Source organism: Pseudonaja textilis, chromosome 8 (assembly GCF_049901715.1).
Source record: "Pseudonaja textilis isolate UNSWEBS1 chromosome 8, rPseTex1.2, whole genome shotgun sequence".
NCBI classification, from domain to species: Eukaryota; Metazoa; Chordata; class Lepidosauria; order Squamata; family Elapidae; genus Pseudonaja; species Pseudonaja textilis.
The window spans coordinates 2,258,675-2,286,558 of NC_141997.1; positions in this window are offsets into that span (position 1 = coordinate 2,258,675).

The following is a 27,884-nucleotide window of genomic DNA, read 5'->3' on the forward strand; positions in this document are numbered from 1 at the left end:
AGGTTTTCAGGGTCCTTCCATCCAATACCCAATGACCATCTGGGCCTCTCAGCTGGAACTTCTTCCAGAGTAAGGCTGGCTAGCAGGTCGGCGGCTGGCATCTCCGGTAGCAGCATTGACTGCCCCCCCACAGCTCCCTGGTCGTCTTCATCACTAGCTGGAGATGACATGATGTGAAACCCCCTCGGAAGAAAAGTTGATATTTTCTCCAGGTGGGCTGATGGTGAGATTCAGAATAATGTCAGTCTGTGCTCCATTCGAAATCCAAGAAAGAAATACTCAGACTCCAATGATTAGAGCAAAGTTTTTCCTTTTACTGAAATTCAAAGTGGAAGCTACAGGTAAAATTCTGAATCTAAAGAATTTGGCGCGCAGATCACATATACAAAGGGATGGAATTGTTCCCAGCCCCCAAAGTCCAAAAGACTCTTCCAATTAAACGTTCTGAATATGATCATGTGGGCATCTTCAGGTGGTGATGAGACCTCTGTCTGTTGACCTTGACATATTTTAATAAAACTTCGCAGCTGCGCAAAGGAAAGAAAAACTAGGCAAGGAAATAGAAACTTAAGAACAGGAATTTATACTCCCCCTTCCTTCTCCTTTATAGCACAGGAATGTAACACCTCCAGCTTTCTTCCCCTCCAATCCCCCCTCCCCCGTTACTAATGACAGCCGAAAGATGGAGACCAGTGAGAAAGAAGCATAGCCATAGAAAAGATGTAGAAGATATCTTGAAGGCTGACACATACAACCAATGTGGAGGCAACTGATCTGCCTCCTTCTCCCCATATACATCAGCAAAGTCCACCAACTCCGCAGGTAGATCCAAGTCCACGGGTGTAGCCACACCCCCTGCACAGTAGTGCAAGCAATGAGTGGCACACTTCCTGTCAAGAAACTGCACAGCTCCAGACGACCAAACAATTTGCAGATCATGGGCCCATAACCACTCCAAACTCAGCACTACCGGGAAATGAGGTACTGCGACAACGTAGAACACAGCTTCCTCCACATGCTGCCCAATACACATATGAAGGGGTTTGCATCAACCACAGGACCTGAACAAAGGGGCTGACCATCAATCGTCTTCACCAATACTGGTGGTGACACCTGCTGCTGGTGAATGGATTACTGCTCTACAAAATGAGCATCCATGAAATTGGCCATGACCCCTGAGTTGACCCAGGCCTGGATCTTCACTGCTCCCTGACCAAGAATGAACACACTCTCTGTCAGCACAAGATGCTTTACCAAGGATGACTGGGGTGGAGATGGCAAGAATGGTGAAGATGTCGAGGATGTCGAAGATGGCAAGGATAGCAGGCCTGAGGATATTGGAACCCAACCTACATATCCCCATAGGCTGGGAAATGCTGTTTCCTGCCACTGCTGACATCACTGCTTTAGGTGTCTTAGCAGGACACTTGGCTGCAAATGGCCATGATTGTCACAATAGAGGCATAAGCCATCATGATGACACCTATCCTTTTCCACTTGGGTCAGGCGAGGGCAGGTAGCCCCCAACTGCATGGGCTCATCCAGAGGCACTTCCAATGGGGGCTCTGTCTTTCTGGGAACAGATGCCGTCTCGGTCCGTCATCACGCCTATCATTGCTGAAGCTTGGCATTGATACAAAGACACAGATGCATGAGCTCCTGAAGGGTGTGAGGGCATTCAGTGTGCACCAACTCATCCAGGAGCTCTGATGACAAACCCTCCTGGAACTGGTCTATCAGTGCTGCCTCATTCCATTGTAAGTCCTGGGCAATCACCTGAAAGCTAGCAATGTAATCCGTGAGCAAGCCTCGCCCCTGCCTCAATTCTCTCAATCACCTGTTTGCTGTTTGGGCCTGAACAGGGTCCTCAAACATGAACTGGAGCTGTCAGCAAAACTCGGCATAACTGTAAAACAACTCGTTGGGCTGGGTCAACAGAGGTGTCACCCAACGTGCTGCAGAGCCTGACAACAAACTAATCAAAAACCCCACCTTATCCTAGTCAGTGGGGAAGTCCTCTGGCCGAAGGCTCATATAAAACTGGCACTGCCCAAAATGCTGGAAATTGGGCCAGCGTTCCATCAAATTTATCTGGCACTGCTACTGAGCATTTGTGGCATGGCTGGGCAGCTTGCATCTGTGCAACCTGCTCAGTCAAAAGAGCCACTTGCTGGCTTAACTGGGCATTGTCTGCTCTGAGCTGATCCATGGTCACACCACATAAAACAAAAGCAAGTTGGAAGGTTGGCCAGAAGCAAATGGGATGACCCAGAGTGTAAAACAAACGTAACAAAATCCAAAACATAAATAAATGTCCTTTAATGCCTCCAACTTGGTCCCACTGTTCAATAATTCTCAGTTGGAGATAAAATGTATTCAAAAATAGGATTCAAAAGAAAGCAGTACAGTCTGAACCTAATGAGCAGATAGAGATGAAATAAAAAACCGAACAAACTACAATGATGAAATTTCAGTGGACCAGGATAAGTAATTACCGACTGCAAGAAGATAACAAGGCATAGTCTGTTGGAAGGATGCCAACCAAGTTAACTTCAGCCAAAAATAAAACATGCTTTGCTTCTGACAACATTATGTTGTAATTGTCTCTCTTATATACTAGTTTCCCCAGCTGCAACAATGAGGAGGATCATGGCTGCTTCCTTTCTCGTAAGCCAAGTTGTTTCCTTCTCCGTTCCTCCCTGCATGTCCTAGGATGCAGAGGGGATGGACCTGGTTCTTCCTCTGACTGCCCAGCCAGCCTCTGCCCTTCCCCAGCCTCCTCCACAACCTCTGGAGACACACCTCCACTCTCTGTCAGCTGTTCCTCCTCTCCTTCAGAGTCCGACTCTACCAAGGGCATGACAGTTGCTGTCATGCCCCCATTGGAATCTGATTCAGTGGGGAAGGCCACTGACAGGGAGTGGGATTCAGAAGGGGAGCAGAAGATAGGGAATGGGAGTGTGGCTCCATTGGCTGTGGGAGAAACTGGGGAAGGGCACAGTCCGGCTGGGCAGACCAGGGAAGCAAGGGAGAGGGAATTTAGAGGAAGACCCAGGCCCACCCCCTCTTCATCCTAGGGCACACAGAAAGGAATGGAAAAGGGAGCAACGTGAGTTGCATGGCTTACAGGGGAGGAAAGGGCCCTGATTCCCTTCATTAGCTGCAGCTGGGAACGCAGTGTTTAAAAAGGAAAGCTGTATACAGCAACTTTTTGAAAGCAAATCATGAGTTATCTGTTATGGTCGAGGCTTATCTAGGTTCCTGGCGTCTTCCCAACTGTGTGTGTTTCGTTGGCCTTTCAAGTCTGCAATTCCTTATCCTGCCCTGTCAAGTTAATTGCTGCAGCATGGTTTGTGTGGATTTTTATTTACAGTTTGTATGTACTTTATTTTTGGACTGAATTTCCTCCATTTAAAGACTGTTCTTGGGAGAGTTTTTTCTCCAGCCAAAGGTAACCTGGATATTGGGGGCAAAGTTGGAGGTCTTAAAGGGACTCTTCTTACTTATGTGACTGTGTTGACTTTGTGCCATGCCTGGCTCATCACAATTGCATATTCATGAAATTGGATCTGCAAGAAGCTTATTATAGGGTAGGCATCAAACTGGGGGATGAATGGAAAGCCACATTTAACTGTCCCCTTGGGAACTACCAATTCCATGTAATGCTGTTTGCAAGGAGCCCCCGCGGTATTCATGCAATTAATAAATCAAGTCTTGCATGACCATTTATATCGGGGGGGGGTGGTGGTGTTCTTGTATATCTGAACAATATTTTGATTTACTCCACCAGTTTAGAGGAACGTATACAGTTGGTCCGCATGGTTTTGAAAAAATTATTGGATGCCAAACTATTTGTGAAATTATCGAAATGTGAATTTCATAAAACTTGGCTGGACTACCTGGGTTATCGTATTTCCAGTAGTTGTATAGAGATGGATCCACAAAAAGTGGTGGCAGTATTGGGATGGCAACTTCCACAGCCTTGGAAGCAGCTTCAGAGTTTTCTGGGCTTTGCCAATTTTTATCGGCAATTTATACCCTTGTTTGCAGCAGTGACATTGCCTTTAACTGAGTTGTTATGGATTAAATATTTCACTACAAAGCCACAACCTAGCCACCCTTTAGCATGGACCCTGGAATGCCAATAAGCTTTCATACAATAAAAACCATTGTTCTTGAAAGAACCGGTATCATTACATTCCGATCCAACCAAACCGTTTATAGTACAAGTGGATGCAAGTGATGTTGCCATTGGAGCAGTGCTCCTGCAAAAGAACACTCACAATAGGCTCTAGCCATGTGCATATACCTCTTGGAAATTGTCATGGACAGAAAGGAGCTGGGCCATCTGGGAGAAGGAGGCATTTGCCATTAGATGGGCCTTAATGACATGGTGGCATTTACTAGAGGGGTCACCAATGGCTTTCGAGGTCTGGACTGACCATAAAAACCTCGAAGCGCTTCAAACTCCACAAAGGTTGTCACCGAAACAGCTGCGCTGGGCACAATATTTTAGCAGATTCAAATTCCATCTGAAATATGTACCAGCTGGAAAGAATTTTTTAGCCAATGCTCTTTCCAGACTACCTCAGTATGACTGCCCTATGGAGGAGATAGTGCAAGCATTGATGCCTCCAGCTGTTGGTTTGGCCAAGTTAACAAAGGAAAACAAGAGTTTTGCTCTAACAGCTACATCTGGCAAAGCAACAATTCTAGTGGCTGCGCATGAAAGCCAATATAGAAGAATATGTAAAAGGTTGCACTACTTGCATGACTGCAAAACCTAGGCCAGGGAAACCCATCGGCCTGCTGCAGTCAGTAGCTACTCCTGAAAAATCATGGCAGGAGATAGCTATGGATTTCATAGTCAATCTACCAGAGAGTAACGGACACACAGTAATCTGGACCGTAGTCAACTTGTTCTCAAAGCAGCCCATTCCATCCCGTGTGTAGGGTTACCATCAGCCCGACGTCTGGCTAGACTGTTTATCAACCATGTATACAGGCTTCATGGTATATTATCATGACACATTATATCTGACAGGGATGTACAATTCACCACAAGATTTTGGAGGGACTTTATTCAACTGATAGGATTGTCACAGGGATTGAGTACTGCATACAGCTAAGCACAAATGGAGCCACAGAGAGCAAATGCCACAGTGGAACGTTACCTTAGATGCTACATCTTTTATCAACAGATGAACTGGGTGGGTCTCCTTCCATTCTCAGAAGTGGTGTACAAAAGTTATGCACCAAAGCACAGGATTCATTCCTCTCAGGGTGGTTTATGGGGTAGACCTGACACATATACTGGAATGGCCCTAATACCCACAAGTACAGGGAACCCTCAAGGAGTGGGTGGATAATATTCAAAATACCCGGGAACCTGTGAAACAGGCTTTAGCAAGGGCTGCCAAAGTCCACAAAGAACAGGCAGATAAAAGGAGGATGGAGGGAAACCCCTTTGAGGTAGGGGATCAAGTATATCTCTCCACAAAATAACCCTTCCAGGGATAAATAAAGCCCACAAGAAGGCAGGGAGGAAAAAGATCATAAGAAGGCAGGGAAGAAAGGAATAATTATTAAAATTCTATTACAGGATAAGAAAAAACCTTGCACTTAAGCCCACTCAACACTGAAAATTTTAAAACTCAACAATTTAAATGATCTGCTGGAACTTTAAATCCTTTGATTTAAAGTTGACTAGACATTTTTGAACTGCTAGAATTGTAAATTTTTAATTAGACTTTTTCCACTAAATTTGAAATTTTAAATGAATTATAGAATATCAAATGTTTAAATTGGACATTTTTCCCTTTTAAAAATGTGGTACATTTTCATTTTCAATTTTTTTAATCCAATCTTGAAAAAAGATGATAGTAGAACATTTGAAGCAAGAAGGAACACAGCACATCTCTAGAGATTTATTAAAGATGTGGGTGAAGATGGGGGCCAGTTGGTCAGCACAAGCTTTTAAGCAAGAAGGAATTATCTTGATTGGACCTGGTGCTTTTCCTGGCTTTTGTCTGTGAAATAGATCTTACACCTTATTCTCTGTAATCATCAGAGGTGGTGGGCCCAATGGGATGGGGTAAGTTGTGGGAGCTTGGCTGTTGGTGTGTCTGAGAGGAATGGATAACATTAAGAAATACTAGATTGTTGACATTAGAAGGACATGATCTGTTGCTGGGGTGGCATGCTTTTTTATGGTATAAAGGAACTAAAACACGGGGGTATTTTAGAAGACACTATACACGGGAGTCTCTGTGGTTAAATTGGGAGAAGATAAAAAGACAATGTTATTTGAAAATTCTAGTCTGGCTATCGACTATTGAAGCATTGTCTTATCCTATAATATACAAAAAGGAACAAACAGATATGGTGAAATATTGAATAAAAAGGGTGAACTTAAATCTATACAAAAATCAGAGGAACAAGGTATAAAGATGAATTGGTTTACATTCAAGGTATGATAAAGACTCTAAAACAGAAGGTTTCTATGATAAATTGACAGATAAGATTTTGACAGGTACTGATGAAAAGGTGATTAAAAAATTGTATGGATATTTATTAGAAATTAAACTAGAAGAAGAACAAGTTAAAGAAACTATGATTGCTTGTGGGAAGAATTTGGGATATGGGATTGATCTAGAGAAATGGCAAAAATTGTGGTCTCAAAATTATACAATGACAATGTCAACAGCATATAAAGAAAATCTGTATAAGATGTTTTACAGGTGGCATTTTCCCCCGACAAGAATAGCAAGAATGTTCAAGAATAAATCCGAAAAATGTTGGAAATGTCATCAGACACCTGGCTCATATTACCATATGTGGTGGACTTGTGCGGATGCTAAAAAATACTGGACTAAAATCCACACGTGGTTGGAAAAAATGACAAAAAAGCATATAGATTTGAAACCAGAAATATTTTTATTGGGAATTTTACCTGAAATATATAGTGAAGACTTGAAATATCTGATTGTAAATGTATTAACAGCGGCTAGGATTGTATTTGCTAAAAACTAGAAAAATGAGAAAATACCATCACAGGAGGAAATCATTAAGAAAATGTGCTGAAATGAGTAGATTGACATTTGAAATTAGAGAACAAGATGATAAACAATTTTATAAAATTTGGGATCTATTTTATCAATGGTTAGACAATAAAATATAGTAATGAAATATGCAGACTTTTAAAAAATAATAAATATATATAAAGATGTATTATTTTCTTATTATATCTACAAAATGATTCTAGGATAGATCTGGGATGATAATCTGAATTGTCATAAAACAAATTAAGTAAAATATGATCATTTTGGAAAACATGAATGAATAAAAGTATAGTCAAATGATGAATTAATAATGATATTAATGTATTTAATATATTGATTGAAAATACGAGATTACATACAATGTAATTATAATTGAAGACTACCAACTGGCACACTGTATGTACATATATGGAAGATGATTTGATGTTTTTATGTTTTGTTTGTTTATGTTTGTTTTAAAAACCAATAAAAATTTATATAAAAAAAGGAAGCATTCCATTTTTGCAGCCAAAATAATATAATTCTTCTGTCCCAATCGAGGCAGAGAGCTTTCCTCAAAATCAACAGCCATCCTGCAAGACTTCTCAGCCTTGTTCTTTTTTGCTTATAACATAGGCTGTCCCTCAACTTGATTACAGTTCAGTCTTATTGTGTGTTTGGATTGGCTGGGTGTGCTCTGGGCCCATAACCTGTCACAGTTTGCAGCAATCCAGCCAGCACACAAACAAATAATTCAGCAGGATTCATTATGTAGAATCCTACATAATTCTTTATATACAATAATACGATGCGTGTATACAATATACAATGATGCATGTATAGAATATCCATGCAGTTCTTGCAACATGGTAGACAGAAGAAGTAACAAGTACAAGAAGAAACAAGGACTAGAACTAGAAGCAAGAAGTAAGAACAATTCCAAGCCAGCCTATTCACAAACAAAACATCTTCAGCCACAGCTCCCCCAAGCTGGAATTAAAATTTACATCCCCCACACAAATTCTAAGAACAGGACATGACCTTTAGGACATAATAGGATTAACCCACTACCATTGAAATGGCAAGAGACACAAAAGCCCCTTCATTACACAATCCAAAGAACAATTCAAACTTCAAAGTAACAGAAATCTATAAAATCCATCCACTCATTCAACCAATTTGTCAGCTGTCCCAGAACTGCATGTTGTGGTAGGTTCCGCTCATCAATAAACAGAGTCCTTCACACAGACCCACAGCAAGTTAAAAATTACAGACCTATATCACTATTAAATTCAGATTATAACATTTTTGCTTCAGTTCTGGCAGAAAGACTGAAAAGATATTTAAACAATTTTATTCATCCTGATCAAAATGGATTTCTGCCGAAGAGACAGATTAAAGATAATATGAGAATAATTTTAGATACACTGGAATACTATGAGGCACATCCTGAAAAACAAATGTCTCTGATGTTTATAGATGCACAAAAAGCCTTTGATAATGTGAATTGGCATTTTATGCTGGTACAATTGGACCAAATGGGCTTTGGTAAAAAATTTACTCAAGCCATCAAAACGATATATCATAAACAAACTGCAAAGGTTATGATAAATGGAGAGTTAACAGACTTTATAGATATAAGAAAAGGGACCAGACAAGGCTGTCCACTGTCACCTCTGTTGTTTGTGTTAACACTGGAAGTGCTGAATAGGAACATCAGAGAAGAAAAAGAAATAAAAGGAATGAAAATTAAAAAGGAAGAGTATAAATTACAAGCTTTTGCAGATGACCTGGTATTTATATTAGAGGATCCATTGGAGTCTGCACCTAAACTGATAGAAAAGATAGAAGAGTATGGGAAAGTAGCAGGTTTGAAAATAAATAAAGATAAAACAAATATTTTAGCAAAGAACATGTTAGTAAGACAAAAGAAAGAATTGGAGGAAGTTTTGGGGATCCAGGTCACAAACAAGGTAAAGTATTTAGGGATACATATAACACCAAGATGTAGCACACTTAAGGAGGACAATTATCTCAAACTTAAACAACAGATTGCAACAGATTTGTTAAAATGGGAAAATTTACAGTTATCACTGATTGGGGGAATATTTACAATTAAGATGAATGTATTGCCCAGAATCTTATACTTATTCCAGACAATTCCAATCAGATTAGGGAAAGAATTTTTAAACAAAATAGTGCTAAAATACATTTGGCAGGGGAAGAAAGCAAGAATAAAACTTAAATTGTTACAAGATGCAAGAATAAGAGGAGGATTTGCTTTGCCCAATTGGGAATTATACTACCAAGCGACAAGTCTGATGTGGGTAAAGGAGTGATAATATTAAGGAATACTAGACTTTTGAATTAAGAAGGACATGACTTGCTGTTAGGGTGACATGCCTTCCTCTGGTATAAGGGAACTAAAATGCAGGGGTATTTTAGAAGACATTATATTAGAGAAGCATTGTTTCTAAACTGGGAGAAGATAAAAAAGCAATATTATTTAAAAATTCCACTATGGTTATCTACTATTGAAGCTTTGTCCTATCCAATAATATATAAAAAGGAACAAACAGTTAGATATGGTGAGATATTAAATGAAGAGGGTGAACTTAAATCTATGCAAGCATTGGAAGAACAAGGTGTAAAAATTTGGTTTTCATATTTGCAAATACAATCTAGATTTGATAAAGATGTTAAAACAGAAGATATCTATGACAAGTTGACTGATTTAGATAAAATTTTGACAGGTACTGATGAAAAAGTAATCAAAAAACTTTATGGACATTTGCTAGAATTTAAATTAGAGGAAGAACAAGTAAAAGAAACATGTATTGCGTGGGGGAAAAATTTCGGATATGGGATTGATCTAGAGAAATGGCAAAAATTGTGGGCTCAAAATTATAAAATGACAATGTCAACTGCATATAAAGAAAATTTGTATAAGATGTTTTACAGGTGGCACTTACCCCCAAAGAGAATTGCCAGGATGTTCAAGGATAAATCAGATAAATGTTGGAAATGTCATCAGATACCTGGTTCATATTACCACATGTAGTGGACATGCTCGGATGCAAAAAGATATTGGACTATAATCCACACATGGTTGGGGAAAATGTCAAAACAACACATAGACTTTAAACCTGAGATATTTTTATTGGGAATTATACCAGAAATATATTGTAAAGAATTGAAATATTTGATTGTAAATGCTTTAACAGCGGCTAGAATTGTATTTGCTAAGAACTGGGAAAATGAAAAAATACCTATGCAGGAGGAAATTATTAAGAAAATCATGGACTGTGCCGAAATGAGTAAATTGACATTTGAAATTATAGAACAAGAGGATAAACAATTTTATATGATATGGGATTTATTTTATCAATGGTTAGATAAAAAGACATGGTAAAGAAATAGACTACTAAGCCTTACAATAAAAATAGATTGATATAGAATACAATATAAAATATAAAACCATTGGATGAATGTATAAGATTAAATCATAATGAAAATTAGAATATTTCGTATAAAATGATGGAAAAATAGTCAAATGAAAGTTTAATAATTGATATTATATGAGCACAAGCTAGATCGATAAGGTGATTATTTATATTACTTGTGAGTAATGGTAAAAAAAGGATAGCACAAAAGATTGTAACCAACTGACACACTGTATGTATATAATTGAAAGATGGTTTTATGTTTTGTTCATATGTTTGTTGTAAAAAATAAAAACTTTGTTTTTTTAAAAAAATAAATAAATGCAGTCCTTTTTTCCAATCAGCCTCCATTTTATTTCTAGTACCTTTCTCCTGGTTTGGAGCTGTACCGGATTTTTCTTCCAACAGGAGGGAGGGTGGGAGGGAAGAGAGAAGAAAGAGAAAAGAAGAAAGACACATGTTCATCAGGGAACAAATCATATTTTTACACTTGGCTTTTTAAAAAGCTGCCAAATATAAGATAGTAAATCCAAGTAAAGGCTGTTTAAAGGCTACAGAGATTGCTGCAGAAGAAGCTGTCAGTATTAGAAAGAACAGTACCTCATCTCCCAAGTAATATTTAGGGTTAAGAAAATATTTGATCTGAGGAATCTGTTAGATCGGGTAGATTGGTCCCCACAGAGACGCGAGACCAAAAGTGAACATTCAACTCTTTATTTTGCAGCAGTCCTTCATATAGGAGCTGTCCGCGGTGCGGCGGCCAATGACAGCACTTTGAATCTCCCACAATCGGCTCAGCCAATCGCGGTAGATTCTAAGTGTGCCAATCACGGCCATTTAGTCATCCAATCAGGTTGCGGCCCATGTGGGCCAATCAGGTTTCAGGATTTGGAGTATGTTAATACAGAACACCCCTCCCCTCTTGGTTTTGTCCGACGGAGCGTGGTCACGTAGTCAAGCAGGTAGGTGGGGCTTCGTATCTGCCTAGTTGACCTGCATGGTTCAGTTGTTTGGTCATCGACCGGTTCGGGCGAACCTTTCGTCGCTCCTGAGTCCTTGGATGGAACCGCCTGGAAGGGTGAGCTGGGCCTTCTCTGGTAGCTCCCTCCTGGTCTACCCAGGTTGGTTGAGCTGCTGATTCTGCCGTTCCCACCTGGTCTTTCCGGGCTGGTTGAACTGCCTTGGCTGCTCCCCTCAGGTGAATCCTTGGGTCGTTCGTCTGCTGTGGATGTGTCGTCTACCGGTGAGTAAGGCAGGTTTATTATTGCTTGGGGGTGGTTTATTCTGGTTGGGGGGTGTCCTGCTTGCCCTTTTGGATTTTCTTCCTTTCTTTGCTGATGGTTTGAGGTCCCCCCCCCTTTCTGGTTTCTTCGTTGTTTGTTGGTGGTGGTGTTTGCATGCTGTCAGTGGCTATTCTTGATCTGAGCTGGTCGATGTGCCGCTTCCAGCTCTGCTCGTCGATTGTCTGTAGTCGGTAAGATCAGGGGCCCGTTACCTGGGTTATTTGTGCCGGTACCCAGAGTGGGTCCCCAGTAAAGTTTTTTGCGTAGATGGTGTCTCCTATGTTAAATGTTTGGTACTTGCTTGAGGAGTCTGGGGGTTTTTCAGGGTTATACGTGGGGTGTAATCTGTCTAATGGGGATCTTAGTTTTCTGCCCATGAGTAATTCTGCTGGGCTTTTGTTTGTGGTAGTGCTGGGTGTAATGTGTTGTATTAAGAGCATTTTATTTATTTATTCTTGTATATCGCTGGTTTGAATCTTTTGTATGGTATTTTTTGTGAATCTGACCATTCGTTCCACCCGCCCATTCACCGCCGGGTGAGCCGGCGCAGTTAATGTGTGCTGTATGCTCCGTTCTGCCAGAAATTTTTCAAATGCTAGTGAGGTAAATTGTGGCCCGTTATCTGACACTAGCATGCCTGGCAGCCCATGTGTGGTAAAAAGTTTGTTTAGTTTTTTTATGACGGCTTCCGTAGTTGTCGTTTTCATGGTGCTTACCTCCAGCCAGTTGGAGTAAGCATCAACGATGATCAGAACCGTGTGCCCCTTGGTAGGCCCGGCGAAATCTATGTGAATTCTGGACCAGGGGCCCCTGGGGGTTTCCCATTCCAGACTTGGGGCGGAGGGGGGATTTGGTCTGATTCCCTGGCAGCTTTTGCAAGTAGCTACCCAAGTCTCGATTTGTTTGTCCATTCCCGGCCACCAGGCATAGCTCCTGGCCAGGGCTTTCATCTTGACAATGCCCGGGTGCCCCTCATGCAACATTGACAACACCCCTTTTTGCAATGTCTCTGGAATTACAACCCTGCCCCCCCCAAAAGTATGCAACCCTTCTGCATGAAGAGTTCGGTTTGCCGGTTTCTGAAGATTTTAAATTGTTCATTCCCGTCGCTTTCCGGCCACCCTTTCTCCACCCAGCCCAAGACTCACGCCAGCCACTTGTCTTTATTAGTCTCTCTGGCAATGTCTGACACAGTCAGGGGTGGGTTGGGCAGTGTCTCGATGTGCAGGGTTGTTGTTGTGGGTGCCGGGTTGTCATCCAGGTCTGGCAGGGGAGAACGGCTCAATGCGTCTGCATGAGTGATGTTCTTGCCGGGCCGGTGTGTTAACTGGTAGCTATAGGCGGCAAGGAACTCGGACCACCTTGTCATCCTGGGTGATAGGATATTCGGGGTGGCCTTGTTCCCTGCCAGGATCCCTAGCAATGGCTTGTGGTCAGTGACAATAGAAAAGGTCCTACCGTAGAGGTACTTGTGGAACCTTTTCATGCCGGAGATGATTGCTAGGGCCTCCTTGTCTAGCTGACTGTAGTTTCTTTCCGGGTTGGAGAGTGTTCTTGAGAAGAAGGTGATGGGTGCTTCTTTTCCATAATGTGTGGCTGAGGATGGCCCCGACGCCAAAAGGTGACCCGTCGCATGTCACAGTTAGCGGCAGGGTCTCACTGTATTGAATAAGAACTGTGTCTGATGTTAGTAGGTTCTTGGTTTGTTTGAACACATTTTCCTCCCACTTCCCCCAGGTCCAGGTGGCTGTTTTATCCAACAGCCTATGCAAGGGTTCCGCCACGGTTGCCTTTTGGAGTAGGAAAACATTGTAAAAATTAATGAGCCCAAGAAAAGCCTGCAGTTCCGTCTTATTCTTTGGGGTAGGGGCTTCCTTGATGGCTCTGAGTTTTTTTTGGTGGGGTGTATTCAGTGCTTGTCTAGGAGGTAGCCCAGGAATTCGACTCTCTTGGTGCACAGCTGACATTTTTCTCTTTTAACCTTAAGCCCCGAGTCTTTGAATTTCTGTAGTACCTCCCTTAGGTGGGTTTCCAGTTCTGTTTTATTCGTAGCTGCCACCAAGATGTCATCAAAATAGGGCACCACCCCTTTTATCCCTTGGAGTAGTCTCCTGGGAAGACTCCTGGGGCCACGCTGACTCCAAATTGGAGTCGGTTGCATCGGAATGCCCCTCGGTGGGTGACGATAGTTTGCACCTATGCAGTGGTAGCATCGACCGGCAGTTGTTGATAGGCTTGTGCCAGGTTGAGCTTTGTGAAGACCCGGCCTCCCCCCAGTGAGTGTAGGAGGTGTTGCAGTACTGGGACGAGGTAGGCACTAGGCTGCAGCGCGTGGTTGAGGGTGGCCTTGTAGTCACCACAAATTCTTATGGACCTATCTGGCTTGATGGGTGTCCCCCACCTGGCATGGTCAATAGGCTCTAAAACCCCTTGCGCAATGAGCTTATCTAACTGCTCATCGATCTTAGGCTTGAGTGAGAATGGCATTTGCCACGGTTTAAGGTGGATTGGGGTGATGTTGGGATCTAGATTGAAGGAAATTGGGATCCCCTGGTACTTGCCTAGAGTGTCATCGAAGACCTCCTGGAAGTCCCTCAGGAGCATCACTTCCCAGTCCGCCTTGTCGACTTGGTGGATGCCTGTCACTCCGATGCCCAAAGGTGTGAACAATTGCAAGCCCCAGCAGGCTTGGACGGTCTCTGTCCATGATGGTGAGTGGCAGCACCTTGGTGTGCCCTTTAAAGGTTACTTTGAAATGTCCAGTTCCGGCTACAGGGATTTAGTTTCCCTGATAGTCTTTGAGGGTCCGTTTTTGGCTTTGTAGCTCGTGGCGGCAGATGGTAGGCACCAGGTGTTTGATTGTGCACCAGGAAACCATGGAGAGGTAGGATCCGGAATCCACCTCCATCTCACATGGTTGATCCTCGATACTCACCTCCACGTGTACCTTCCGGGCGTCGAGGGTGGAGGAATGGCCGATGATGACCATCTGGTGGGTTTCCTCTCTGCGTCGCACCTCGCCAAGCTGCTTGCTCCGGCCGTTTTTGCTCCATCGGCTTTTGGTGTGGCGATCTCTAGTCCTGGGGGGTGTGCCGTCTCATCACCGGGGCTGTCATCTCATCGGCGGGGGCTGTAGTTCCGCTTGTTCCAGCATACCTTGGCGATATGGCCCTGCTTGTCACAATGCCGGCAGATGGCCTTGAGGAAATGGCATTCCGAGCGGAGGTGATCGCCGCCGCAGCTGGTGCATTGGAACCCTGACTTATGTCCTCTCCGCTCCCGCCAGTCCCATTCTGCCTGGAGTCGGTGGATCTCTTCCTCCTTGTCCTCGGTGTTGGGTAGGGAGTCAATGTCGCTGTGGTGGGTGGTGGTGGTCTTTGGTGGCTGGTCTCCGGGTACTTCTCCAGTGCTGGGGGCATCACGATGGTCGCTGGCCGGTTTGCTGTGCTTGCCTGCCGCATCTGGGCCGCCGATTTCTTGGTTGCCTTGGCTGCGGTCGCCTCTGTGAGGGCTTTGGTGAGGGAGATTGTCGCCCAACTCTGTAGGATGGGGTCCTTGAGTCCGAGGATGACGCGGTCCCGCAGGACCTCGTCCATGTCGGTGAACCCACACATGCCCCCGAGGTCCCTCAGTTCAGCCACAAAGTTGCTGATGCACTCACCCTCTCTCTGGTCCCGCGGGTAAAAGTCGTGCCTTGGGATGAGGGTGGGCACGGCGGGGGCATAGTGGTTCCGCAGCAACGGCTCGAGATCGACCCAGTCCATCTCCTTTATGTCATCTGGTTTGGCCAGGGCCTTTGCCATCTTGAACACTGCGGGCCCGCAGTGTTGTCAGGAACACAGCCCTTTTTTTCTGGCTGTTGGCATCTTTCAGATTGCTGCTTTCCAGATACATCAGGAATCTGTCTATGTAGGATTCCCAATCCTCAGCAGCCGGGTTGAAGGGTGCAGGTGGTGCGGTGCTGCTGGCCATTTTGTCGGTCATCTCGTTCCGCTCTGCCACGTGCTTGCTTGGTCTCTTGTCTCATGATCCCACCTTTGTCGCCAGTGTTAGATCGGGTAGATCGGTCCCCACAGAGACGCGAGACCAAAAGTGAACGTTCGGCTCTTTATTGAGTATACAGTTCTGTACAAGAACTGCACTTCGTGGCAGCCCTTCATATAGGAGCTGTCTGTGGCGCGGCGGCCAATGACAGCGCTTTGAATCTCCCACGATCGGCTCGGCCAATCGCGGTAGATTCTAAGTGTGCCAATCAAGGCCGTTTAGTCGTCCAATCAGGTTGCGGCCCATGTGGGTCAATCAGGTTTCAGGATTTGGAGTATGTTGATACAGAACAGAATCAAAAGACAGAAAGAACAGATTTCTGAGTGAAAAGGAAGTAGATACTTCACTGTAATTATCTGTTTTTTAAATCTGCACATGTTTGTGTTCTGGCTCAATTACTCTTACTCTGTAGGATCTTACACATAATTCAGTATGGAAAGGGAATTTTAAAGAATGAAGAGAGTGCCCAATATTCAGATAAATGTCAATTACAATACCATGTGTAAGAATTAATTCACATTATTTAAATAGGGAGTACATATTCTAAAGTTCTAGGGCTCCATGTATTTCTCAGGTCTTTGATGTGTGGTTTTTGATGTGTGGTCTGCACTTGTTATGAATGTGTGAATTAGAGAGAGAGAGAGTGGGAGAGGAAGAGAATAGTCATATTAACTTTATTTAATAATTTTAATATTGTTTTGAATCATATAAAATGTAGATTTGCTTCTGCCCTTTCCCTATTTAAAGTTCAGCTTTCAAATTTTACGTATAATCTCTGCTGCAACAAATGTGATGTATCCCAAGTATAGAGAAATGAAACCATTACTTCAAGTATGCAAAAAAGTAACTGGGGAATGACTGGCAACAGAAAATAATGGCTGCTATATCAGAGGTGGTATTCAGCAGGTTCTGACCTGTTCTGGAGAACCAGTAGTGGAAATTTTGAGTAGTTCAGAGAAATGGCAAATACCATGTCTGACTGGAGATTTTACAGTATTCTTCCACTGCCATGCCCACCAAGCCACACCTACAGAAGGTGTGGTGGGATTATAACCACTGCAGTTTTACTGTATGGAAAAGTGGGACACTCAGATTAAGCAACCTTGTACCCTCCTATAAAAGGCTAGAAATAAAAGAATCTTTAGAAACTTCCTAAAATACTAGCAGGAACTATGTACTACTACACTTTTATGAAAGAACATGCATTTTTCATGTCTGATATTAAAAGATTGCAGCAAGTAAAGAGTGCCATCTACAGGTTTTATTGCTGCAAAGGCATACAGCAAAGGGGAAAATCAGCTTTTTCTTTAAACTTTCCCTGTAAATAACATGCATATTTGTTCAGACTCCAGCTCATTGACTCATTAAATAGACCAGGATTTGGAAACTTTCTGGTCTGACTTAGGGTCAAATTTTAAATGAGATTTGGAAAGCATATTGTTTAGGTTTTTACTTAATTATTATGGCAAATCCATGAGCTGCTGAAATGTTTTTCTTTATTATTTCTTAACAGAATTGGATAAAATCTGAGGTGTAGTCTTTCAAATATCAGACAAATAAACTCAGGAGATTTGTTGCTTTATTCCTTTACATTTTTATTTTCTTGGGAAGTAGTAATAATCTGTTTGTCTTTTACATAATTAGGCGCCCTATATTGGAAATAAAGCTTCCCAAATTTCATAAACTTAGAAGAAAGCTTTTCAGGAAAAGGGATATTTTATTTCTTTGCAGTAATAAATAAAATGGCTTGGTTATTCATCACTTTTGTTGTATGAGCATTTCATCACGAAGCAAAAAATTCTTTCAGACAACCCCTTAAACTATATATTGTGTAGCCCAACAGGTGATTAAAGTTGCTTTTAAAATTGCTGATATGTATTATGTAAACATTCATTCACTCTCTGCAAAATTGGTGAATTTGAATTTGAATTGCTGGTCACTCATCAATTTCTATGAAAAGGTAAGACATTAATGAAATCATTTATGTGTTGATAGGTGGATGGATGTGTCTGTGAATTTGATAAAATAGGTATAGAAATATTTGTGCTAAGAGCCATTGAAGTTGGTCTGCTAAGAAGTAGTCCATTATTCTTGGGAAACAGGAAGTACTTTTTTAACAGAAAGGATTTAGGTACACACCAATGATTCCACTTCATTCTCAGGAAGACCTCACACTCTCAGGAAGACCTCACCCGTAGAGATGGCTCTTCAATAACTTTCAGTGTGATTTGGAAGGGAAGGGTATGTTCTTCTTCAAGTTTTTTTCTACCATGTTTCCTTGAAAATATGACCACCCCAAAAAAGAAGCCCTATTGTGTTTTTGAATGCATGCACTAAAATTAAGTCCTACCCCTCAAATTAGCCCTAATTAAGACCCTTCCCATCCCAGGGTGCAGAGAGGGGGCAAGGCACACAGGTAAAAATTAAGCTAGAGTGAGGATGGGGTTGAAGGTGTTGTACGTACTAGGCCTCGCACACCTCGAACCTGCTTCACTTTGCAGGCCCACTGTCAGATCCCTAAAAGTGATATTGCCATTCAGTTGGGAGAAGGGGGGCTTGGAATAAATTCATTAGTATTGTCTGTGACAACTGGTATTTTATAACTTGTATCCTGGTGCCACAGTGCCCTGAGATTTTCTCACCTCTTGGAGGTTGTATAGGAGGGAAGGCCATGTGGGTTATTTCATTTTAATAGCCAGCAGAAGATGGCCATGGGAATGTACTTTTCTGTTTCTCACACCCTCCAGCACACAATAACATCTTCACACCTGTGGATTGGCTGAATCCACATCTGGCTAAAGGGAGGGGTCTCTACTTCTTTAATTCTACTTGTCTTGCCTAGTCAGACATTGCTTTGAATGGCATGCTTTCACTTCTGCTTAATAAATCTTCCTTTTGAAATACTTCATTTCAAGAGTCTTCACTTTCTTAAGTTAGAAGGAGAGGGAATCCTTACACGCACTTCTCCTGCAGTCATTTGCCATCAGCCCTCTGTAGCTGATCAATCCAGAGCTCTTTTATTGGCTACAGAGGGCTTTCCAGAAGGCAGGAGGTGCCGCACTGATCAATCTGGAGCCCATTTCTAAGCTGCATAGAGCTTTCCAGAAGGCTCTGATGGCGAAATGGAGGCCAGGGGCGCCTCATGCAAGCAGCGGCAAGCAGCTGCAGAAGAAGTTGACAGACAGCAAGATCTTGCTGGGTGGGGCTGTTGGTGCCACTACCATGAGGTGAGTCAATAATTAGAGCCACCTAAAAAGAAGCCCTAGCCATTTTTTCAGGGGTCAAAAGAAAATAAGACTCAGTTATATTTTCAGGGAAATATAATAATACATAGAAATGTATTAACTAAAAATCAAAATATATCACCCAACTGACTCTAGAGAAGAAACAATATTTGAGGTTATGGTGTTTTCTGCTGCATTAACAACACTGAGTGTTAAGGGCCATTACAAGGGCTGAGGTGGATTCTGAGGGACAGAAATGGTTGTTTATATAAATTGGCAACTGCTCAATTTCAAAACAAGAAGCTTACATTAAATTTTCATCCTAGTATCCATTAATTTAAAAGGCAGGAGGAAGAAGCCATAAGAGGCCGTATATATACATAAATACAGTACAAAGTTTCTTACATATTTTATTTTTTATTTATTTTTTTGTTTGTCGAGCATGTATTAAGTAACAAACATAAGTCTAAACATAATTGTGAATACATGAAATGGATACAAATAAAAGGGAACATAAGGACAGGGATGGTAGGCACATTGGTGCGCTTATGCACGCCCTTACAGACCTCTTAGGAATGGGGTGTGGTAATCATGGCAGCAAGGTTAGCCTTTGCTCAAAAGTAGAAAGACAAAGAAATTCCCAATGAAAGTGAAGTAATAAAAAAGATATGGATTTGCTCTGAGATGGGTAAATTAACTTTGGAAATGAAAAATAAAGATGAAACAGAATATTATAAAGTATGGGATAAATTTCATCAATGGTGGGAAAAAAGGAAGAATCCAGAATCAAAATAAAGCAGGGTTGGCAGAATGGATGATTAGAAATAGAAAATATTATATACATGTATAAATGTATATAAAATATGTATTCTCTGTCATAACATCAGTGGTGGGAATCAACATTTTTTACTACCGGTTCTGTGGGCATGGCTTGGTGGGTGTGGCAGGGGAAGGATACTGTAAAATCTCCAGTCACAGGTGGTATTTGCCAGTTCCCCAAACTACTCAAAATTTCCACTAACGGTTCTCCAGAACTGGTCAGAACCTGTTGAATATCACCTCTGCATAACATGTATGACAAACAAGATTGTCAGGACGATCACACTGCATCCAATGTTTTTAACACTTTATTCAATAAAACTTTTTTTTTTTTAAAGAATGGATGAGGTCAATAGTAGACAGTCTAAGGTTAAAGTTTTTGGGGAAGAAACCACAGAGTCAGGTAGTGTATTCCAGGCATTGACCATCCCATTTCTTTGGGATGGGAAAAACAGAAACCATAGCTACTTTCAAAAACACTGGATAAGAGACGCTCTATTATGTGTATGGGAGGCAATAAAAATCTGTGGCATGTACTAATTTTAATTTTATTTTATTGTGATCCTGACAAGTTTGGGAGGGCAGAGACTTGAACCTGGGTCCCCTATATACATTAATTTGTCTCTTTAGTTCAGCATTTTGTAGCCCAAGTGTGTCCACCCACTTTCTGGAGAGCTTAAATGAACTATCTGCTAAAAGGTTTCACTTTATGAGCAAGAGTTAGCTGCTGATAGTTATCATTGCATTTTAACTATTTTAATTCCTTAAGGTGCTCTAGTACCCTGCCTGATTTGTAACTCTATGTTGCAGGTATTGCTGATGAAAAGGACCACAATGGTTGTGACTGTCATTGATCTTCAGTGCGTATTCCCCTATTTCTAATCTAATTGTTGGTATTTAGGGCAGCTCTTTGCAAGCAAATAAGCTTTTTATATTTTTGTACAGGTAATCCTTCACTTACAACAGTTCATTTAGTGACCATTCAAAGTTACAACGGCACGACAAAGAAGTGACTTATGACCATTTTTTACACTTACAACCATTGCAGCATCAGCATGGTCATGTGATCAAAATTCAGATGGTTGACAACTGTCACACATTTATGACGATTGTAGTCTCCCTGGGTCATGTGATCCCCTTTTGCAAACTTCTGGCAAGCAAAGTCAATGGGGAGGCCAGATTCTTTTTTTCCCCCCAAATATTTTTATTGCACTTTTTCCAAGATTACAAATCTCTTTTACATTCTTTACAACACTGTGACATCGATGTTACTAATATGTACATATACATATATACTTTTAATCCTTATTTCTATTATCTAGCCAACTATACCATTTGTCCCAGACTGCATAATATTCTGATTCCTCTTTGTCTTTCAATTCTAAAGTAAGATTATCCATCTCTGCACAATCCAACACTTTTTTTATTACCATTCCCTTGGAAGGAGTGCTGTCCCATTTCCAACTTTGTTCAAAGGCAATTCTAGCTGCTGTCACTATATGCAATATAATATATTTAACTTTTTTACTGAATTCTCCTCTTATTATTCCTAATAAGAAAAGTTCAGGTTTAAGCTCAATTTGAAGACCTGTTATTTCTTGTAACGTTCTTATCTTTACCCAGTATTTCCTAATTTTGGGACACGACTACCACATATGAAAGAAAGTATTCTGTTTATGTTTGCACTTCCAACATTCCAGACTCATATTTGGATACATCTTTGCCAGTCTAGCTGGTGGTAAATGACAATGATAAAACATTTTGTAGAGGTTTTCCTTGTAGGCCACGAACATTGTTAATTTATAATTTTTTGTCCATAATTTTTCCCATTCTTCTAATTTGATATTGTACCCAAAATGCCCAAGCTATCATAGACCCTTTAACTATTTCTTCTTCCATTTTAAATCTTAACAGATAATTATATATTTTCATTATGAATTTCTCCTCTAGTCCCAATAGTATTTTATCCAGTTGTTGTTCTTTATCAAATCTGTACTCTTCTAAATCCTTTTTAATACCTTGCCTGCAATTGTAAATATGGCCACCAATCTATACTTATCCCTTGATCTCTCAATTCTTGATTTGTTTTGAGTTTCCCTTGGTTGTCTAACAATTCACTATATCTTACCATCTTATCTAAGTCCAATGTATTTGGATAAATCATAGCCTCCATGGTTGATAACCAACCGAGTATTTTGATGTAATTATTTTTTTATTCTCCCCCAGACTTGTATAAGTGCATCTCTCATTTGGTGTCTATGGAAATATGAGTGTGTTTTTCTTTTCTTTCCCCAAATGAAGGCATGCCGTCCTATTTGCAAATCATGACCTTCTAATATTAGGATCCTTTTATTATTCAGATTTATCCATTCTCTTATCCATACTAATGCCGTGGTGTGGTAGTATAGCTCCCAATCTGGGAGTCCGAAGCCACCTCTACTTCTGCTATCCTGTAATATTTTCAATTTTATTCGGAGTTTCTTTCCTTGCCAAACAAATTTTGTTATTACTTTATTTAACTCCTCAAAGAATTTTTTTATCTAATTTTATTGGAATCATTTGAAACAAATATAGCAATTTTTGGTTTTTTGATTGTGGTGTAGTTTCCCCCACGTATCCACATCTTTCTTTATTTGTTGCAATAGTTTATTATAGTTGTCCTCTTGTATTGAGGAACATCTTGCCATCAACCATATTCCTAGGTATTTAACTTTTTTTGTTATTTATATTTCCATTTTCCCCTCTAATTATCTTTTCTGACTGTCAGTAAGATTTTTAACTAATATTTTTGTCTTATCGTTATTAATTTCAAGGCCTGCCACCTTCCTGAATTCTTTTATTTCTCGCAATAAAATATTTCCTGTGTCTATAGGCTCCTCTGTAAAAAATACTAGATCATCTGCAAATGCCTGAATTTTATCGTTGTCATGCCCCTGTTGGAGTTTGAATCTGAGGAGAAAGACCAACAGCTGACAGGGAGTGGAAGTGTGGCTCCATTGGTTGTGGAGGAAACTGGGGAAGGGCAAAGTCCACTTGGGCAGAGCAGGAGAGAGGTAGAACAAGGCAGGTGGAGTTCAGAGGAAGACCCAGACCCACCACCTCTTCATCCTAGAGCATGCATGGAGGAACAGAGAAGAGAGCAACGTGGGTTGCGTGGCTTATGGGGGAGAAAAGAGCCCTGATTCCCTTCATTAGCCACAGCTGGGAAGAGAGTTTAAAAGAGATGCTTCCTAAGTGCAGCAGCTGCTGGGAGCAAATGTGAGTTTATCTGTGTTCCTGGCATCTTCCCAACCATGTTGACTAATTGCCATGCCTTCATGTTTGAAATTCTTGTTCCCGCCCTGCTGGATGAATCATCTCATTTTGCCTTGATTGACCTTATAGTTACAGTTTTTGTTGACCACATTTTGGACTTGATTCTCTGCAGCCAAAGGCTGTTCCTGGGTGAGTTTTTCTCCAGGCAGAAGGTAACCAGGACATTGGGGGCAAAGTTGGAACTAATAAAGAAACTCCTACTGATTATCTGATTGTGTTGCCTTTGTGCCACGCCCCGGGTCATCACAATATTTTTATTTTTTAATCTTAAACTCTTGTATTTCTTGTTTTTGTCTAATCCAAGATAAAACTTCTAGCGAAAGAATGAAAAGTAGAGGTGACAGTGGACATCCATGTCTCGCTCCCTTAGCTATATTAAACTTCCCTGTAGTATCTTCCCTGGCTTTTGGGGTATAATATATTGTGGATATCATTCCCACAGATTTTGGGCCAAAATTCATATATTTTATTTGTTCAATGAGAAACTGCCAATTTAGATTGTCAAATGCCTTTTGCTCATCCAAAAAGATCAATGCGGCTTATTTCTCTGGATGGGTTTCATCGTATTCTAGAACATTTGTTTCCATCCTCATGTTGTTTCTAATCTGTTTTTTGGGTAAAAATCCATTTTGGTCTGAATGTACAATTTCTTTTAACAATTTTTTCAATCTTTCTGCTATTATGGTGGTGAATATTTTATAGTCAGTATTTAGCAATGAGATGGGTCTATAGTTTTAATTTGTTGGTAGTCTGCACCTTCTTAAGAGTAATATAATCCTCAGCCCATGATTCCGGTAATTTAGCTTCTGTCAATGCCTCATTATATACCTCCAACGTTAACAATTCCACTGGTTCATGAATGGTCTTATATAATTCCCCTGGAAGACCATGAAGCCCTGGGGTTTTATTACTTCTCTGTTTTTGTATTGCCTTTTTCAATTCTAACAGAGTTATTTCTTTATTCAACATTTCTCTTTTCTCTATATTGGAGGTAAACCTTTCTCTTTTAAATACTGATGTATATTCTCATTAGCTATTTTTTGCTGCTATACAACCCCTCAAAGTATTTTTGTGTGATACTTTTTTTTCTTCCATGCAATATTGGAGGCTCCCATTCTCATCCTGCAATTGTTGTATTAATCTTTTCTCTTTCTTTTTAATTTATACGATAACTATCTCCCTGGTTTGTTAGCATGTTCAAAAAATTTTGTTTCACAAATTTTAAGTTTTGTGCCCTTTCTTCCTACATCAATAGATTTAATTTGTGTCTGACTAGAACCCTTTCTCCCTTGATTTTATCATTTTGTGGTTTTTTTTTATAATGTTGATTCCAATTTTTTGAGATCTTCCTGTAACAAATTTTGTTGTTTCTGTTTTTCCTTGTTTCTTCTAGCAATATATGCTATCATTATTCCACGTAAATAAGTTTTGGTGTATCCCACAGATTCTGCAATGCTGTTTGCTGTTAAGGCCAGATTCACTTAACAGCCGTGTTAGTAACTTAACTGCAGTGATTCACTTAACAAGAAAAGGGGCAAAATTCACTTAAAAATTTCTTACTTAGCAACGTAAATTTTGGACTCAATTGTGGTTGTAAGTCAAGGAGAGGCTGGGCGAGGCAAGGCGAGGCTGGACATAGGAAGGAATAGCTGGAATGGGAGGAGTGAGGCGGGTCTGGGCAAGTAGAGGTACCCCTCAATGTGAGTGACATTGAGTTGGCCACGCCCACCCAGTCACATGACCACCCAGCCATGGCTACCCAGCTAGTCATTAGGGCAGGGAACCAGTTGTTAAATTATTTGAATCCCTCCACTGTTTTTAGAGCTTATGGATAGTGAAAACAATAGTGAAAAACCTAAACATATCCATTGAATAGAAAAAAAAAACAGAGTTCGAAGGACCTTGTAGGTCATTTAGTCCAACCCCTCTCCCAAGCAGGAGACCCTACACCATTTCTGAAAGATGGTAGTTCAGTCTCTTCTTGAAAGCTTCCAGTGATGAAGCCCCCACAACTTCTGAAGGCAAGCTGTTTCATTGGTTGATTGTTATCGCTGTTAGAAAGTTTCTCTTATTTCTGGGTTGAATCTCTCCTTGATCAGTTTCCATCCATTATTCCTTGTCTGGCCTTCAGGTGCCTTGGAAAATAGCTTGATTCCCTCATCTCTGTGGCAGCCCCTCAAATACTAGAACACTGCTGGTCCTCTCTTCACTAGACTAACCAGCCCAGTTCCTACAACCATTCTTCATATGTTTTAGGCTCCAGTCCCCTAATCATCTTGGTTGCTCTTCTCTGCACTTTTTCTAGAGTCTCAACATCTTTTTTATAGTGTGATGACTAAAACTGAATGCAGTATTCTAGGTGTGGTCTTACTGAGGCTTTATAGAGTGGTATTAGTACCTCACTTGATTTTGATTGTATCCCTCTGTTAATGCAATTTAGGATTGCATTGGCTTTTTTGGCTGCCAATGCACACTGCTGGCTCATATTAACTGCACTAAGACTCCAAGATCCCTCTCACAGCTACTGCTATTAAGCCTGGTTTCACCCATTCTATATATGTACTTTTGTTTTTTCTTGCCTAAGAGTAAGACTTTACTTTTCTCTACATTTCTGAATTTCATTTTGTTAGATAGGACTCAGTGTTTAAATCTGTCAAGATTCATAGGATCTTGAACCTAACATCTTGGGTGTTGGCTATTCCTGCCATCTGCAATTTTGGTTCTGCTTCTATTCTGTCATTTAAATAATTTATGAAGATATTGAAGAGTGCTGTCCCTAAGATGGAACCTTGTGGTACCCCACCACTTACTTTCTCCATATAGACGTAGTACCATTAAGGACTACTCATTGAGTATGGTTTGTCAGCCAGTTACAAATCCGTCTGATGGTGATGCTATCTATCCCACTTTTTTCTAACTTACCAAAAAATAAGTTGTGGGTCTATTATTTTGAATGCCTTGCTGAAATCTAAGTATACTATCTCCACAGCATTTCGCTGGTCTACTAATTTAGTTACTATGTCAAAGAATGAAATAAGATTGGTGTCATGCCCCTGGTAGAGACTGACTCTGAGGGACAGAAGGAACAGCCGACAGGGAGTGGAAGTGTGGCTCCAGAGGTTGTGGAGGAGTCTGGGGAAGGGCAGAGGCCAGCTGAGCAGTCAGAGGTTCATCCCCTATCCATCCTAGGGCACGCAGGGAGGAGAGAATAAGAGAGAGATGTGATCTACTCGGGAGGAGAGGGCTTTGATCCTCTTCATGGGCTGCAGCTGTGACAACTGAATAAGAGTTTGGACCTGCATACTGGCGAACGCTGGAAACAAAGCGCGTAAATATCTCTAGTTTATAGTTCCTCTCTGAATTTGGTGTCCTTCCCAGTGTGTGTTATCTGTGGACTTCCTCCAGTCCTTATCTTGCCTGGTTTGTGTTGCTTTTTTTCTTCTTCGTGTAATGTTTATGTGGGAGTTTTTTTGTCTTCTGTCAAAGATATTTGGAGCTTGGAAGCAAAGTGAAGGAATAAAAGGTGCTTCACGTATCTTCTATGACTGTGTTTGTTTTGTATCCCACCCTGGGTCATCACAATTGGTTTGACATAATCTGTTTTCAACAAACCTGAGCTGGCTTCTAGTTATTACTTTATTTGTGTCTGTTGGCAGATCTGGTTTTTTAAATTATGTTTTCCAGTGTCTTCCTAGGTGTTGATGTTAGGCTGATTGGTCTGTAGTTTCCTGTGTCCATCCCCCCCCCCCACACACATTTTTTTGAAGATGCTCTTTTCCAGTTGAGAGAGGAGGAATATATCTATTGGAAAGTTGTAGGTAATAAGGCCTTGGTGGAGGCTTGTGGGATTTGATGAACCAAAGTTTTAAACTAACATAATTGCAAAATATGCTAGATGATATTTCTAATGTGCTGACTTGTGTGATATGCTTTTGCAAAGTATGCACTTGTTTGGATACATTTAGAACAGGAAAAATGAAACTGTGGGAAATGTGGAACTGAGAGTAACAAATGGCTGACAACTTCCAATATACATAGATGTTTATGGAAAGTGACAGTTAGTGAAGTTGTGAAGTGTGTATATCAATTAGAAGAAAAAGTATAAAAAGTGTAGCTTGAGATGAGATTAGGGCCCTATGATTTATAGCAGTCTTTGTAGGACCTGCTATGTGTCGTGGGACCCCATTGCAATGACTTGTTAATGTAAGTGTATTACTGCTATTATTTCTTTTATATCCTTTATATCTATTCATTTCTTATGTTCCAAATTATTAGAAATAATAAACCACTGATCTTAAAGTAAGAAATTATTGGTTGAGTTGTTGTCTTTGTTTCCTATTTGAATTTTCTTATGACACATTCCTCTGGTAGTTCCAGTGCTCCAGGATTTTTGAAAGATATGTACAGTGGTTCTGAGATGACATCTGCCAGCTCTTTTAGAACTGTGGGATGTAATCCATCAAGTCCTGGTGATTTGTATTCATCAAGATCAGACAAGTTTTCTCTTACCATTTTTTTGCTTACTTTAATTTTTACTTCTAGTAAGGTGACTAACTTTTTTACAATGAAGGAGGACACAAATAAATTGAAGAAAAAAAATAAAGCCACTTGCATGCAGCACCTTGCGCGTAGCGCCTTGCACACAGTGCACTCTTGAGCACAGCATACTCTTGCACATGGCACAATCTTGTGCACGGCACACTCTTGTGCACAGCA